Source organism: Carassius gibelio, chromosome A25, assembly GCF_023724105.1.
Source record: "Carassius gibelio isolate Cgi1373 ecotype wild population from Czech Republic chromosome A25, carGib1.2-hapl.c, whole genome shotgun sequence".
Taxonomy (NCBI): domain Eukaryota; kingdom Metazoa; phylum Chordata; class Actinopteri; order Cypriniformes; family Cyprinidae; genus Carassius; species Carassius gibelio.
Window position 1 is genome coordinate 10156708 of NC_068395.1, and position 13418 is coordinate 10170125.

General features: G+C 38.3%; 1 pseudogene; it reads right to left on the bottom strand.

Moving 5' to 3' along the window:
* Window positions 1–360: 360 nt before the first annotated feature.
* Window positions 361–6219, bottom strand: LOC127946897 (solute carrier family 13 member 1-like; annotated as a pseudogene).
* Window positions 6220–13418: the final 7199 nt, after the last annotated feature.

Genomic DNA, 13418 nt, shown 5'->3' on the forward strand with positions numbered 1-13418 from the left:
CAGTCCTTGCACCATAATTAAGTATACAAAAAGTAAGTATTAAATAATACATAATCAGATTAGACCCCTTCAGACAGGCGGATGTTACCTCAACTGAAAAGTGACCTTGAATCACAATGGCTGCAGGATCTAAGCATGATTTTTATAAAGTGGGAGTTTAGAGAATTAGTTCTCATCACTGCCTCACTTTGAAAACAAATATTACCCCAAGCCCATTCAGATGGCACATTAGAGCCTCTGCTTTTGTTTTACATCAGCATTAAAGTGTCATATATTTAAATTATTATACCGTTTTATTTTCCAGTCCTTCCCTCTAATGAAAATGTGAGGGAATTATTGTTAAGACATTTTTTCTGTGTAGGTGCATTACTGATCTCTAAACAGCAACAGATACTGATTGCAAAGCTTTATTTATTAAAATCAGTTTGAATTCCTGCTAGAACATGATGACTGCATGAGGAAGCAGGAATGAAAAGGACACACATAGGGCCGTTAGAAGAGGGTTGACTCCAATTGGCTCGGCCTAATAAAGATAGTTTCTGATGACAACAGCCCAAAAAAGTGAAGTAAAAGTAGTATTCTACATTGAAATGACATACCAAGGGCGCCAGTATAGGCAAAAAGACTGTCATCGTGGCAGCATTGCTGGCCACCTCTGTGATAGAGGTGACAATAAGGCAGGCAGTTTTGACAGTGGCTAAAGGAGGAAGACTTCCCAAGGGAGTCAGCAATTCAGCATCCCGAGTCGATAGACCAGAAATCTGTCGGGTAAAAACCAAAAAAAATTCAGATCATCTTTGAAAGACAGAAGGTACAGTATTGTTCAAAATAATAGCAGTACAATGTGACTAACCAGAATAATCAAGGTTTTTAGTATATTTTTTATTGCTACGTGGCAAACAAGTTACCAGTAGGTTCAGTAGATTGTCAGAAAACAAACAAGACCCAGCATTCATGATATGCACGCTCTTAAGGCTGTGCAATTGGGCAATTAGTTGAAAGGGGTGTGTTCAAAAAAATAGCAGTGTCTACCTTTGACTGTACAAACTCAAAACTATTTTGTACAAACATTTTTTTTTTCTGGGATTTAGCAATCCTGTGAATCACTAAACTAATATTTAGTTGTATGACCACAGTTTTTTAAAACTGCTTGACATCTGTGTGGCATGGAGTCAACCAACTTGTGGCACCTCTCAGCTGTTATTCCACTCCATGATTCTTTAACAACATTCCACAATTCATTCACATTTCTTGGTTTTGCTTCAGAAACAGCATTTTTGATATCACCCCACAAGTTCTCAATTGGATTAAGGTCTGGAGATTGGGCTGGCCACTCCATAACATTAATTTTGTTGGTTTGGAACCAAGACTTTGCCCGTTTACTAGTGTGTTTTGGGTCATTGTCTTGTTGAAACAACCATTTCAAGGGCATGTCCTCTTCAGCATAGGGCAACATGACCTCTTCAAGTATTTTAACATATGCAAACTGATCCATGATCCCTGGTATGCGATAAATAGGCCCAACACCATAGTAGGAGAAACATGCCCATATCATGATGCTTGCACCTCCATGCTTCACTGTCTTCACTGTGTACTGTGGCTTGAATTCAGAGTTTGGGGGTCGTCTCACAAACTGCCTGTGGCCCTTGGACCCAAAAAGAACAATTTTACTCTCATCAGTCCACAAAATGTTCCTCCATTTCTCTTTAGGCCAGTTGATGTGTTCTTTGGCAAATTGTAACCTCTTCTGCACATGCCTTTTTTTTAACAGAGGGACTTTGCGGGGGATTCTTGAAAATAGATTAGCTTCACACAGACGTCTTATAACTGTCACAGTACTTACAGGTAACTCCAGACTGTCTTTGATCATCCTGGAGGTGATCATTGGCTGAGCCTTTGCCATTCTGGTTATTCTTCTATCCATTTTGATGGTTGTCTTCCGTTTTCTTCCACGTCTCTCTGGTTTTGCTCTCCATTTTAAGGCATTGGAGATCATTTTAGCTGAACAGCCTATCATTTTTTGCACCTCTTTATAGGTTTTCCCCTCTCTAATCAACTTTTTAATCAAAGTACGCTGTTCTTCTGAACAATGTCTTGAACGACCCATTTCCTCAGCTTTCAAATGCATGTTCAACAAGTGTTGGCTTCATCCTTAAATAGGGGCCACCTGATTCACACCTGTTTCTTCACAAAATTGATGACCTCAGTGATTGAATGCCACACTGCTATTTTTTTGAACACATCCCTTTCAACTAATTCAACTAATTGCCCAATTGCACAGCCTTAAGAGCGGGCATATCATGAATGCTGGGTCTCATTTGTTTTCTGAGAATCTACTGAACCTACTGGTAACTTGTTTGCCACGTAGCAATAAAAAAAATACGAAAAACCTTGATTATTCTGGTTAGTCACATTGTACTGCTATTATTTTGAACAATACTGTAAGTGAAAGTGTCCAGGCAAGATATTCATGAACTCAAACAAACCCAGTTTCATAAATGTACCACCATCTCTTTGTATGCTTGTCAACAGACACTGGAGTCATAATTTAGCTGTTTGTCAAGACACGGCATCCAAACAGCCTGATGTTGCATATGGAGAATGCAGCACAGTAGTCACCCTTTCTGCTTTGAAGATTTTAAAGACTGGACTTGCCATGACATTTGGGTGTCTGGATCAAAACAGGACTGGAGCATTGATGATAACACCCAACCCAGCCTACCTACACCAGGAGAATATTAAAAAGTAGACACTCTTGTTTCCAGCCTTTCCAACTGACAAGAGGAAGGAGTTATGGAGTCATGTTATCCTGAAACGATGTGCTTCAGTGCCAGTCTCATAATGGAGGCATGTAATTAGCTTGAACGGAGCGCCAAAGCAGACAGAGAGTGGCCCTGTGGAATTGTTGTTCTCTGCTCAACATTAATGGGCTGCATGCTGTTATGAGACTTTGATGTGATCCGTCTTTTCATTTATTTCTTTTAAAAGGAAATTAATGTTTAAGATTATGAGTAAAGGGTGCAATTGAGCAGTCCAGGCCTGTCCAAAGTCACTAGTGAATTAGACTGGCCTGTTTAATTGGATCCAGGCATGTTAAAATGGACCATTAATTGACTAATCTATTAATGTGGCCTTGTACTTTTCTATTCACAATTTTTTTCTCTCTCTCACAGATAGAGTTGGGTTTCCATTAAATCATGATCCTACTGTACCTTTGTGCCTTCAGCCAAAGCAGACCCGCCACCCACAAGCAGACTGATCTCCCATGGCACACAGGCCTGGAAGTCATTCCAGTTATCAAGGCCATCGTCAAAAGAATTGACAATGTTAATCAGCAACAAAACTGCTGATGGTGAGCCTCTAATCATTTGGAAGGTTTACACGCATGCACAAAGGAAATGAACAAGCCATACCATAGTGCTCTGCATTTGGTTTGTGCGCAGGAGTGATGAAGAATGTGAAACCCAGCAACGGCGCTACAGTGGCATCCATAGTGTAACCTGGGTAACTGAAGAGAAAACAACATACAAAGCATAAATTAGAAATCTAAAGGCAATTATTGAATAGAATAATGACGTTATCTGAAGTGTAGTAGTAGGCCTATATCTACATTAAAAGAAGTTGATAAATGTGAATACACTCACTCAGGAAACAGTGATGACCAGCCAGGCATTAAAAACCTGGGTTTCTTGTAAACCACAAAATTGCCATCAGAATGAAGATGATCATGGTGATAATTTCCTGCCAGCTGGATCAGCAGAGAAACAGTGTTACAGAGAAATTATCAGAAATGAATTCATCTCATTGTTCTAAACACTGGAATACGCTACACAACTTTCCCCCTTATTTTCTCTCAATAGTAGCTGCTGAAAAATAGTCACAAGACATTTGTGTAGTGTATGATGGGCACAGACTTTGTCCAGTCCGAGGATTATCAAACATATTTTTAACTGATTTCAGAATACTTATTGTTTCTGTTTGCCATGCATAAGTTTGTATACAAACGTATATGTATATGTATAAGTTTCTGTTTTTGAAATGACTTGAAAGTATTATGGGGAGGTGTGCTAAAATAAAACCCAGCTCTCTATATAATATTGTGTTTCAGTTGGAATGTCGTCACAATACTAAAGTATAGTCGGCAGCAACTTCTAGTTTGCATGGACTTTAACATTTCAAGTTTTCCTTTCTCTTTGGAGTGTTACAAGCTCTGAATAGATAAGATCCTTAAAGTTGCAAAGACTAAAGTCTCAAAACCAAAGAGGTATTTTTTACTTCCTCCCAAAATGCCTAATTTAAACATGCCCACACATGTCTACATCACTGTGTGGGAAGATTTGCATAACATCACCCAAATGTTTATGGGAAGAAAGAAGAAGTAACTTTTATTCTTGTTGCCACCGCTGCCATGTCGTGGAGACGCTGTGTGTTTCTTTGTGAAAAGCGAAACTACTTAGTTTGGACTTCCAAAAGAGGTCACAACTAGAAATCCAGAACAGTTCAACCCAAATATTCAGATGTGTGCAGCACATTTTATGAGGAGTGTTTCCTGCACAAAGGCAGTTTCTATAAAGTGGGGCAGTTCCAACTTTGGAAGAAACAGTCTGGTGCTTCTGACTCACAGTCTGTAAGTACGTTTTCATATTTAAAGAATTTGCCACTGGTGATCAAATGTGAGTTTTGAGCAGTGTAGAGTAGTGCTTGTTGTTTGTCATTTCTCCAATTACAAATACAGACATGGTTTTTATGTTTATGCGGCATGATACGCAACGTGTAAAAAAAAAAAAAGTATAAGTCATTATAATCGTAATTATGTACCCACTGGATGCAACAAATGCCTAGTTTCTAATGGGCTTTATTGGTTTTGTCTCGTCGTACTGGGACACGCGTCACAGTATGAGAAGGCGCATAACACTTCCGTATATCTCTTGAGGTATTCAACCAAATTACAACGCACAAGATAGCTAGCCAATCAGTGCATACCTCGCTTTTCAGAACAATGAGCTTTGTGAAAGGATTGATTGATCAATGTATGAGAATCGTCAGGGAAAAAGTAAGTAATTCACACTTTCAAGTGCTTTAAAGTCTTTGAAATTAAAAGAAGAGTTCCAACCTTATGGGCCCCAGTGAGTTGTACAGATCCCGGAGCACTTTGGCAGTGTGTTTTTCCTTTTAAGGTTTGCTGTCTGGAGCACAGATGGGCGCGAAAGCCAGGAATGGATAGAAAAGCAGATATGCTTTTATTGTTCAGTTCATTCACTTTTATTACAATGCACACAAGTAGTTGATTTTGATGAGTGGATAAATTGACTGAAATATCTGCATATGCCAAAAATTCCTTTCAGTTCAGCATGAGAACAATCACATCTCTGTCAAAACGTCGTGTGTCCATGTTCTGTGAGTGATTCTTCATCAGGGATAGAAGAAATTCTTGACAGGGGTGAAATGAAGAAGGCTGCTAGATAAAACAGGATTATTCTAGAGCGATGCTAATGGGAAGTTGTGAGTGAGTGAAATGCAGACCAGGATGTAGAAGATTGAAGACATGTAGAGGAAGCTGAAGTGGTGAGTTGGGAAAAATGCAAATGGCAGCATTGAATTGAAATTATGAATTTAAATGAAAGCCAAAGATGACGAGTAAAAATGAGAAACGGAGAGGGGTCAGGGAACGACTTATTAAACAGAAGACATAACAATCACTCACTTGGACCCAAGGTACATCCAATGCAGTAATATCCTTTACAAAATCAGCATAATTATGCAGAAGACAAAGCACGAACCAGTTCCCAAAATTAATGATGGTGCATTCGGGGCAGTACCTGAGGAAATGTCACAAAAATCACAGTTTAGAAGAATAGACTGACCAAACCATATAATATATAGTATTAAAAATAATGGGAAACAGTACGTACTAATTCAACTAAAACTAAAATAGTTCCATACTTTAGGTTGAAGCCAAACTGTAAACTCCCTGTCCCTGATAAATGTATTCTTTAAAGATAAGGTTTGTGGATGTTCCTGATAATGTGGTCAGACCCCCAATGGATGAGGAATCCTGTACTTTCTATTATAAAGTGCAGGCGCCTAATGAAATATTTTAAAAAAATCCCAGTTTATTGGAAAGGCAAGGAGAAGGATTTTGTGCTTTTTAATGTCAGATTGTGTATGTTTTACTGACCCTAACAGTTTCTGGTTCCTCATGCTCTGAACTGGCACCATAATTCTTGTTAAGATGCTATAAGTGTACAAAAATAAAAATCTCATTTAGATTTTTCTCATCTCAAAGTTTTTTGTCCTTTATTGCAATTTTACACGTTCACCTTTTTAAATTCTCAGACTGGTCATACTGGGTCTCGAAATGCTGCACAGCTCTAAAAGGTTAATGGTTAAAATTATAATTTATTGCTCATGTTAAATGAAAGCTGCACCAGCTTACCTTCAAGCTGAAGAGCAGGGTCGGAGATGCCATTTAACGCCCCTCTTGTGGTCTTTGCTGGTCTCTTCACTTGCATTCAAAACCTGCTGGATCACTGCCTCCACAATTGGCATTACCATTTCCACAGTTGAGGTGAGGCTAACCCAGATAGAAAGGGAAAGCATAGCCAACCATGAACCCGAGCATCAACCTGTTAAAGGCATTTCACAGTAAACAAGCGAACCAGTTTGCATTGCATTGCTCCATCCTACTATGATTCATCACAACACATCACAAATCTTAATCAAATAGATCAGACTTACATGCCAGAATTGACTCCAAGCCCAGCCACCAGTCTAAAGGCAATTCTCCGGTGAAGACCCCATTTCTCAGGGGATGTTGCTAGACAGATGACACCAAGAACCAACAAGTGGAAGTCTTTGAAATATACAGATGCAACCTAAAGATGGTCAGTCAGTCAGTCACATTATTAGTCCAGAAATATAGTAATCAGCTTTCCATAGGATTGTCCTCCAAGAGTAAAGTGACTAGTTCAGGAAAGTGTAGCTGCAAGGACTTCATGATCCCAAAAAGAGGGAAAATAAGCGCAGGGAGAAGTGCTGTCACAGACAGAAGCAAGACCTCCTTTATCCAGTACACAGCATATCAATATGAGCATTATAAAGGGCAAAGCCTTTTCCAATGTCCAAAGATTACAAAAAAAAATGAACAATACTGGTGGGAAAAATAATAGAGAAAATTAAATTTACCACTGACTTACTTTATTCATGCACATATGGGAAGTTCAAACAATTAACAATCTCATGTTGCTCTCAGGGCCCACCAAGTTTATCATAACACCTTCATTTCACCAAAAAAAAAGTGTTCCCTTTCTAATGGTCTCTCCCATTGCATTGACACGCTTATGTTGAAACTCCTGTTTTCTCTGATACTGAAGCCTGGTTTGTTCATGTTCGTGTAGTGGCACGAACAAAAGGCATTTCAAGCTGCCAGAAGTGGAGGAGCCGACCTAGTAATTGTCCAGGCAGAGGTTGGGCCCAGGCATCTGAACCATGTGCTCATGAATCGCCCCGTTAAAGATGCTAACTAACCAGCAGATCATCGTGCAAATATGCCCCAGGGACTTTTTTTTCTTCTTCTGTGGATCTGAAAGATGCTTTGTTTCTTAGATAGCTCCCAATCACAGACCGCTCTTGAGATTTGTGATCGAGTGGGTGGCTTATATACAGTCCAACCATTCTGACTGTCTCATTACTGTCTACCTTCACCAGGTTTATAACTTTGTCGTCCCTGCCCTGCAGGAATAGACTGGTCTACCTATTCTGCCATATTCTAATGAAATGGCAGACATATATAGAGGTTGGCTCCTCCACTTTTGGTGGATTGAAGTGCCATTGGTTTGTGCAGCTAAACTAATGTGAACAAATCAGGCTTCAGTATCAGAGTAAACAGGAGTATCCCAATAAGCCTGTCAACGGAACGCTCATACACTTATCTCAGGGAACCGAGGTAACATTAGTAACCGGACTGTTTTCTTTGTAACCATTTGCATTGGGCAGTGAACTGTACAGAGCGGTACAGTAAGCACCAGTTAAATCATCAAACTAGAGAAACAGAAGCAAACAAATAGATACAATATGAGACAATCTGAGCAAAGATTTCAGGAACTGTAATATATGAAAATTTTCTACACTGATCTATACACATGGCCATAGCTGGGGTTTTAAAGCGCCCTGTTTGGAATTGTTACTTTTGTATATTCGTTCTGTTTATTTATGGCAGCGGCTTAATTAAGTGTTATAGATGCTAACAGCATATTTTCTTAGCGATAGATGCTATTTACACTAAGTTTATTACTTATTACAAATAGTGGCAATTATCTGCACCTCAGTATTATAAAACAGTATGTAATATTAACTTATTGAGTGTAAATTGTAATTTTTTTAAAATCAAATTAATAAATGGATGCCACCTTATTGGGACAATATTCACTGTAGCAATAGTAGCAGATTGTGTGAACGAGTTTCTTAATTTGTGACTTGTGCACCTGCAGTGAAGGTTTCGAGGTGGTGTAACTATTGTGTTGGGTTTGTGGAATAGGAAAACAAATCTACAAGTTTGCAACTTTTATCTGTGACTTCAAATTGGTACACCCTAACCCCTAACTACAAATTCCACTGTCACAGATGCTCAGTTGTTTTGCACCAAAACTTCATAGCCGTGCTTATCACAAGGGCTCAACAGACAGACGTTATTGATGAAGTTTTTTAGTGTGATAAGTTATAACCAGGTTATAACGTATCTGATTTTGACTGACAGTATATTCAAGTAATCACAATGTCTAAATATAAGTTAAAGAGTGGTAGAGTGACTCAACTCTCAAAACGTGAATAATTGTTGAATGCAATAGTCCATCCAATCTGGCAACACTGGCGATGGCCCCAGTCATAAAATCTAGGGACCGTCTCTAAAGTGACATGCGAAACTACTATACACTTTTCTAACGTCAATAGCATGCAAGGAGAATGACTTACAGTCATGAAAACAACTGTTAACTGTTCATCCAGGTGTCAACTATAATGCACACATTTTATATTATTTGATAATTATTAAAATAAACTGTAAATCATATGGAAAACAATTGCTACTTTACTGAATGGACTTAAGCACAAATTTAAAGCTCAATAGCATTTGAACAGAATGACTCACGTTCATAAAACACACTGTAAGTGTTCATCTAGGTGTCAGCTATAATGCACACCATTCTTATTTTTCATAATTATTCAAAGAAACTGTAAATCATATGTAAACAATTGCTACTTTTCGTTACCGAATGGGCTCAAATGTAAAATATGCCATAATTTGAAGCTCAATAGCATTTGAACAGAATGACTCACATTCATAAAACATACTGTAAAGTGTTCATCTTATGGAGCCAAAAGAGTCTCAATAAAGATAAATGCACACACTACATTCACATATGCACACACGGGATTCATACATGCACACACATGATTCATAAATACACACACAGGATACACAAATGTGCACAAAATTTACAAATGCACACACAAAATTTAAAAAGCACAGAACATTCACAAATGCATACAAAATTCAGAAATGCACACAAAATTCTGAAATACAAACACAATTCAGAAATACAAACACAATTCAGAAATGAAAACAACATTTACAAATGCACTCAAGATTCACAAATGCACAGGACAAGATTCAGAAATGTATTTCTGATGCACAAACACATATATCTTGATTTACAAAACTGCTTGCGGTCTGTGAACTTCACTGCATTTGTGTGTGAATTTTGAGACTCCTCTGACTTGGCTCAACACACAAATGCATTTTTTTCAAGGGGCAAGGAACTCGAGCGGAAGTTGAAGTCGGGTGGGGGCTGCCATCTTTTAGCAGAACTTCACTTGCGTTAGCATTCCCATTGACTCCCATTCATTTTGGCGTCACTTTGACAGCGAATAACTTTACATCTGAGGCGTTTAAAGACTCTGTTTGTCCATTATTTATTTCTAAAGATACACGAAAATGTATAAAGGGCTCCATTACCTTCTATGTTACATTATGGCCCCGTATAAACAGTTTTTGTAAAAAATAGGCTAACGATTGCGTCATAACCACTCGGCTCTCTGTCGCATTACCGTACAGACAGGAGGAGAAGCTCGCATGCAATTAACTTAATATGGCGTACTGGCATTACATTTTAAAATACTATACAAAATAATTAATCAGAATACTTACTCCTGCTCACTCACGACAAAGAACTCCCCGCTCAAGCTCGCCGTCTCTGCAAGATTAACGATGGCAGTTTGCACGCACAGCTACTAGGAGATTTACATCTGGCAGACAGGTTGCTGACGTCGTCAAGCTTCGTTTGAGTCTGCGCGTCAGAAACGGAACTGCTAAAAAACGCTAAAACTGGGCTTCATTTGTCTCAATTGAGTTCCAATGGGGTCGCTGTGTCCATTTCTTTTACTGTCTATGATTTTTTTAAACAGGGAACGATCTGCAACCAATCAGATATCTCCCTTGTTTTAGCCAATCACAAGAATGCACCCCACGTGGGGGATTGTTTACTTATAAGCCAATCAGCGAATGACTCACTTTCCTCAGCGAACAATTCACTTTCCTCAGCGAATGACTCACTTACCTCACACAGCTGGCGACTCATTTTGCATAGCAGGCGACCCACTTTGCGCAGCCGGACACCCACTTTGCGCAACAGGAGACTCACTTTCCGCAGCCGGAGAGTCACTTTCATCTCGCAGCGAACGACTCACTTTCCTCAGCGAACGATTCACTTTCCTCACGAGTCACGCAGCTAACGACTCACTTTCCTCAGCGAACGACTCACTTTCCTCATCGAACGATTCACTTTCCTCACGAGTCACGCGGCGAACGACTCACTTTCCTCAGCGAACGATACACTTTCCTCACGCAGCGAAGTTGAGCGAATGATTCACTTTCCTCACAAAGCAATCAACTCACTTTCCTAAGCGAACGACTCACTTTCCTCACGCAGCTGGAGACCCATTTTGCCCAGCTGGAGAGTCACTTTCCTCTCACAGCGGACCACTGACTCTCTCTTCATGTAGGGACCGAATATTGTAATTAATGTGACTTCTATATTGCATCCAAAAGAATATTTAGATATATTTAAATATTCAAAAATATTTAAATATTCAATTTTTTTTTTACTTTCATTAAAATATTTCAATAAAATGAAATAATTGCCTATTGCAAATTTATGAATCCATGGTTAACTGTTTTTTCTGCAGTCACTGGGCTATATGTATTGAGACATTTTTACATTTAAATAAAAAAAAAAAAAAAAAACTGAATTGTAATCTAAACATCTGTATTTTCATACAATTGCATAAGTAAGTAGGCTATAATATGCTGCACCACAGGCATATGGCGCTGTGTAAACGCCTTCATGTGATTGGCTTATAAGTAAACAATCCCCCACGTGGAGTGCGTTCTTGTGATTGGCTAAAACAAGGGAGATATCTGATTGGTTGCTGATAATTCCATGTTTAAAAAAAAAAAGCATTTGTGTGTTGAGCCAAGTCAGAGGAGTCTCAAAATTCACACACACATGCAGTGAAGTTCACAGACCGCAAGCAGTTTGTAAATCAAGATATATGTGTGTGTTCAACAGAAATACATTTCTGAATCTTGTCCTGTGCATTTGTGAATCTTGAGTGCATTTGTAAATGTTGTTTGCATTTCTGAATTGTTTGTGTATTTCTGAATATTGTGTGCATTTCTGAATTTTGTATGCATTTATGAATCTTCTGTGCTTTTTAAATTTTGTGTGTGTGTATTTGTAAATTTTGTGCACATTTGTGTATCCTGTGTGTGTATTTATGAATCATGTGTGTGCATGTATGAATCCTGTGTGTGCATATGTGAATGTAGTGTGTGCACTTATCTTTATTGAGACTCTTTTGGCTCCATAAGGCTGAGCATGACTCTTCGGACCCAGAGTCTGTGTATTCAGACGTTGAGGAGGCGTATGCTGCTGGCATTGATCCAGATGTTGATTGGTAAGTGAAGTTTATGCTGCTTCTGATGAATCTATGAGAAATGTGAGATATAGATAGACTCCATGTTTCAGTTCGAAATACCAATAATTCACACACTTATGTGGTGTATGTGCGCGTTTCTATGCACACGCGTGCATGCATGCGTTCATGTTTGCTTGTGTATGCACATATCTATGTGTGTATAGGTGCGTGTGCATGTGTTGGTGTGTGTACGTGGGTGCATGTGTGCATATGTTTATCTGTATGTTTGTGTGTGTGAATGTGTATACTGTATGTGCAGGTTTGTGTGTATAGGTGAGTGTGTATGTGTATGTGTTTACTGTATATCTGTATATGTGTGAAAGTGCATGTATGTATGTGTGTGTGTATACTGTATGTGCAGGTTTGTGTCTATAGGTGAATGTGTATGTGTATGTGTTTACTGTATATCTGTATATGTGTGAAAGTGCATGTATGTATGTGTGTGTGTGTGTGTGTGTGTGTGTGTGTAGTGTACATGCATGTCTTTGTGTAAAATGAAGCTGCTGGTCACTGCAATGTCCAGGAAGTGCTGGAAAATTTTCCTCATTTTGGGCAGATCCATCACACCCATGTAGAACTACGTACTTATTTCTTCAGGGTATACATCAGCCCATGTTAATTTCCTACCCCTCTCCAGATTTCTCACCAAATTCTTGTTTTTGTTTGCACACAAGGTGTTTATGACCTCTCCGTCGAAATATTGACTGAAAATATCAAGTGGAGACATTTTTCCAAATGTGAGTGGAGGCTCTTCTTGTTTTTTTATTTGTCTATTTAAATTCTATTTACCAGCTCACCACACACACTAATGTACAATGACTGTAATTTACAGAAAGTCAATAATTTTCAGGAAAAAAAGACACCTTGCACTTTAAGATACCACATTGTGTTATAATTTTATACTCAAAAAACCAAAATGAGTGAAAACGGCCTATTTTAGCTTTAGGTTCCAAAGGTTTAACTGGGCGTTTTTATTAAATTATTTTTATTATGTAAAAAAAATACTATTTAAATGTTTAGGATTACTATGATTTTTTTTCAAGAAATGTATACTTCATTCATATAATTTGAAAATGTATTAAATGAATGAAAATGACAGTAAAGACATTTATGATGTAACGAAAGATTTCTATTTCATAAACGCTGTTCTATGTATAGTGTATGTGTATAATGGTTTCCACACTACATTAAGCAGTACAACCATTTTCAATGGTCATAATAATAAGAAATGATTCTTGAGCATCAAATCAGCATATTAAAATTATTTCTGAAGGATCTTGTTACACTGAAGATAAGAGAAATTGAGATCTGACATCACAGGGAATTTATTTTTTTTATGTCATGTCACAATATTACTTTTTGACTATTTTTAATCAAATAAATGT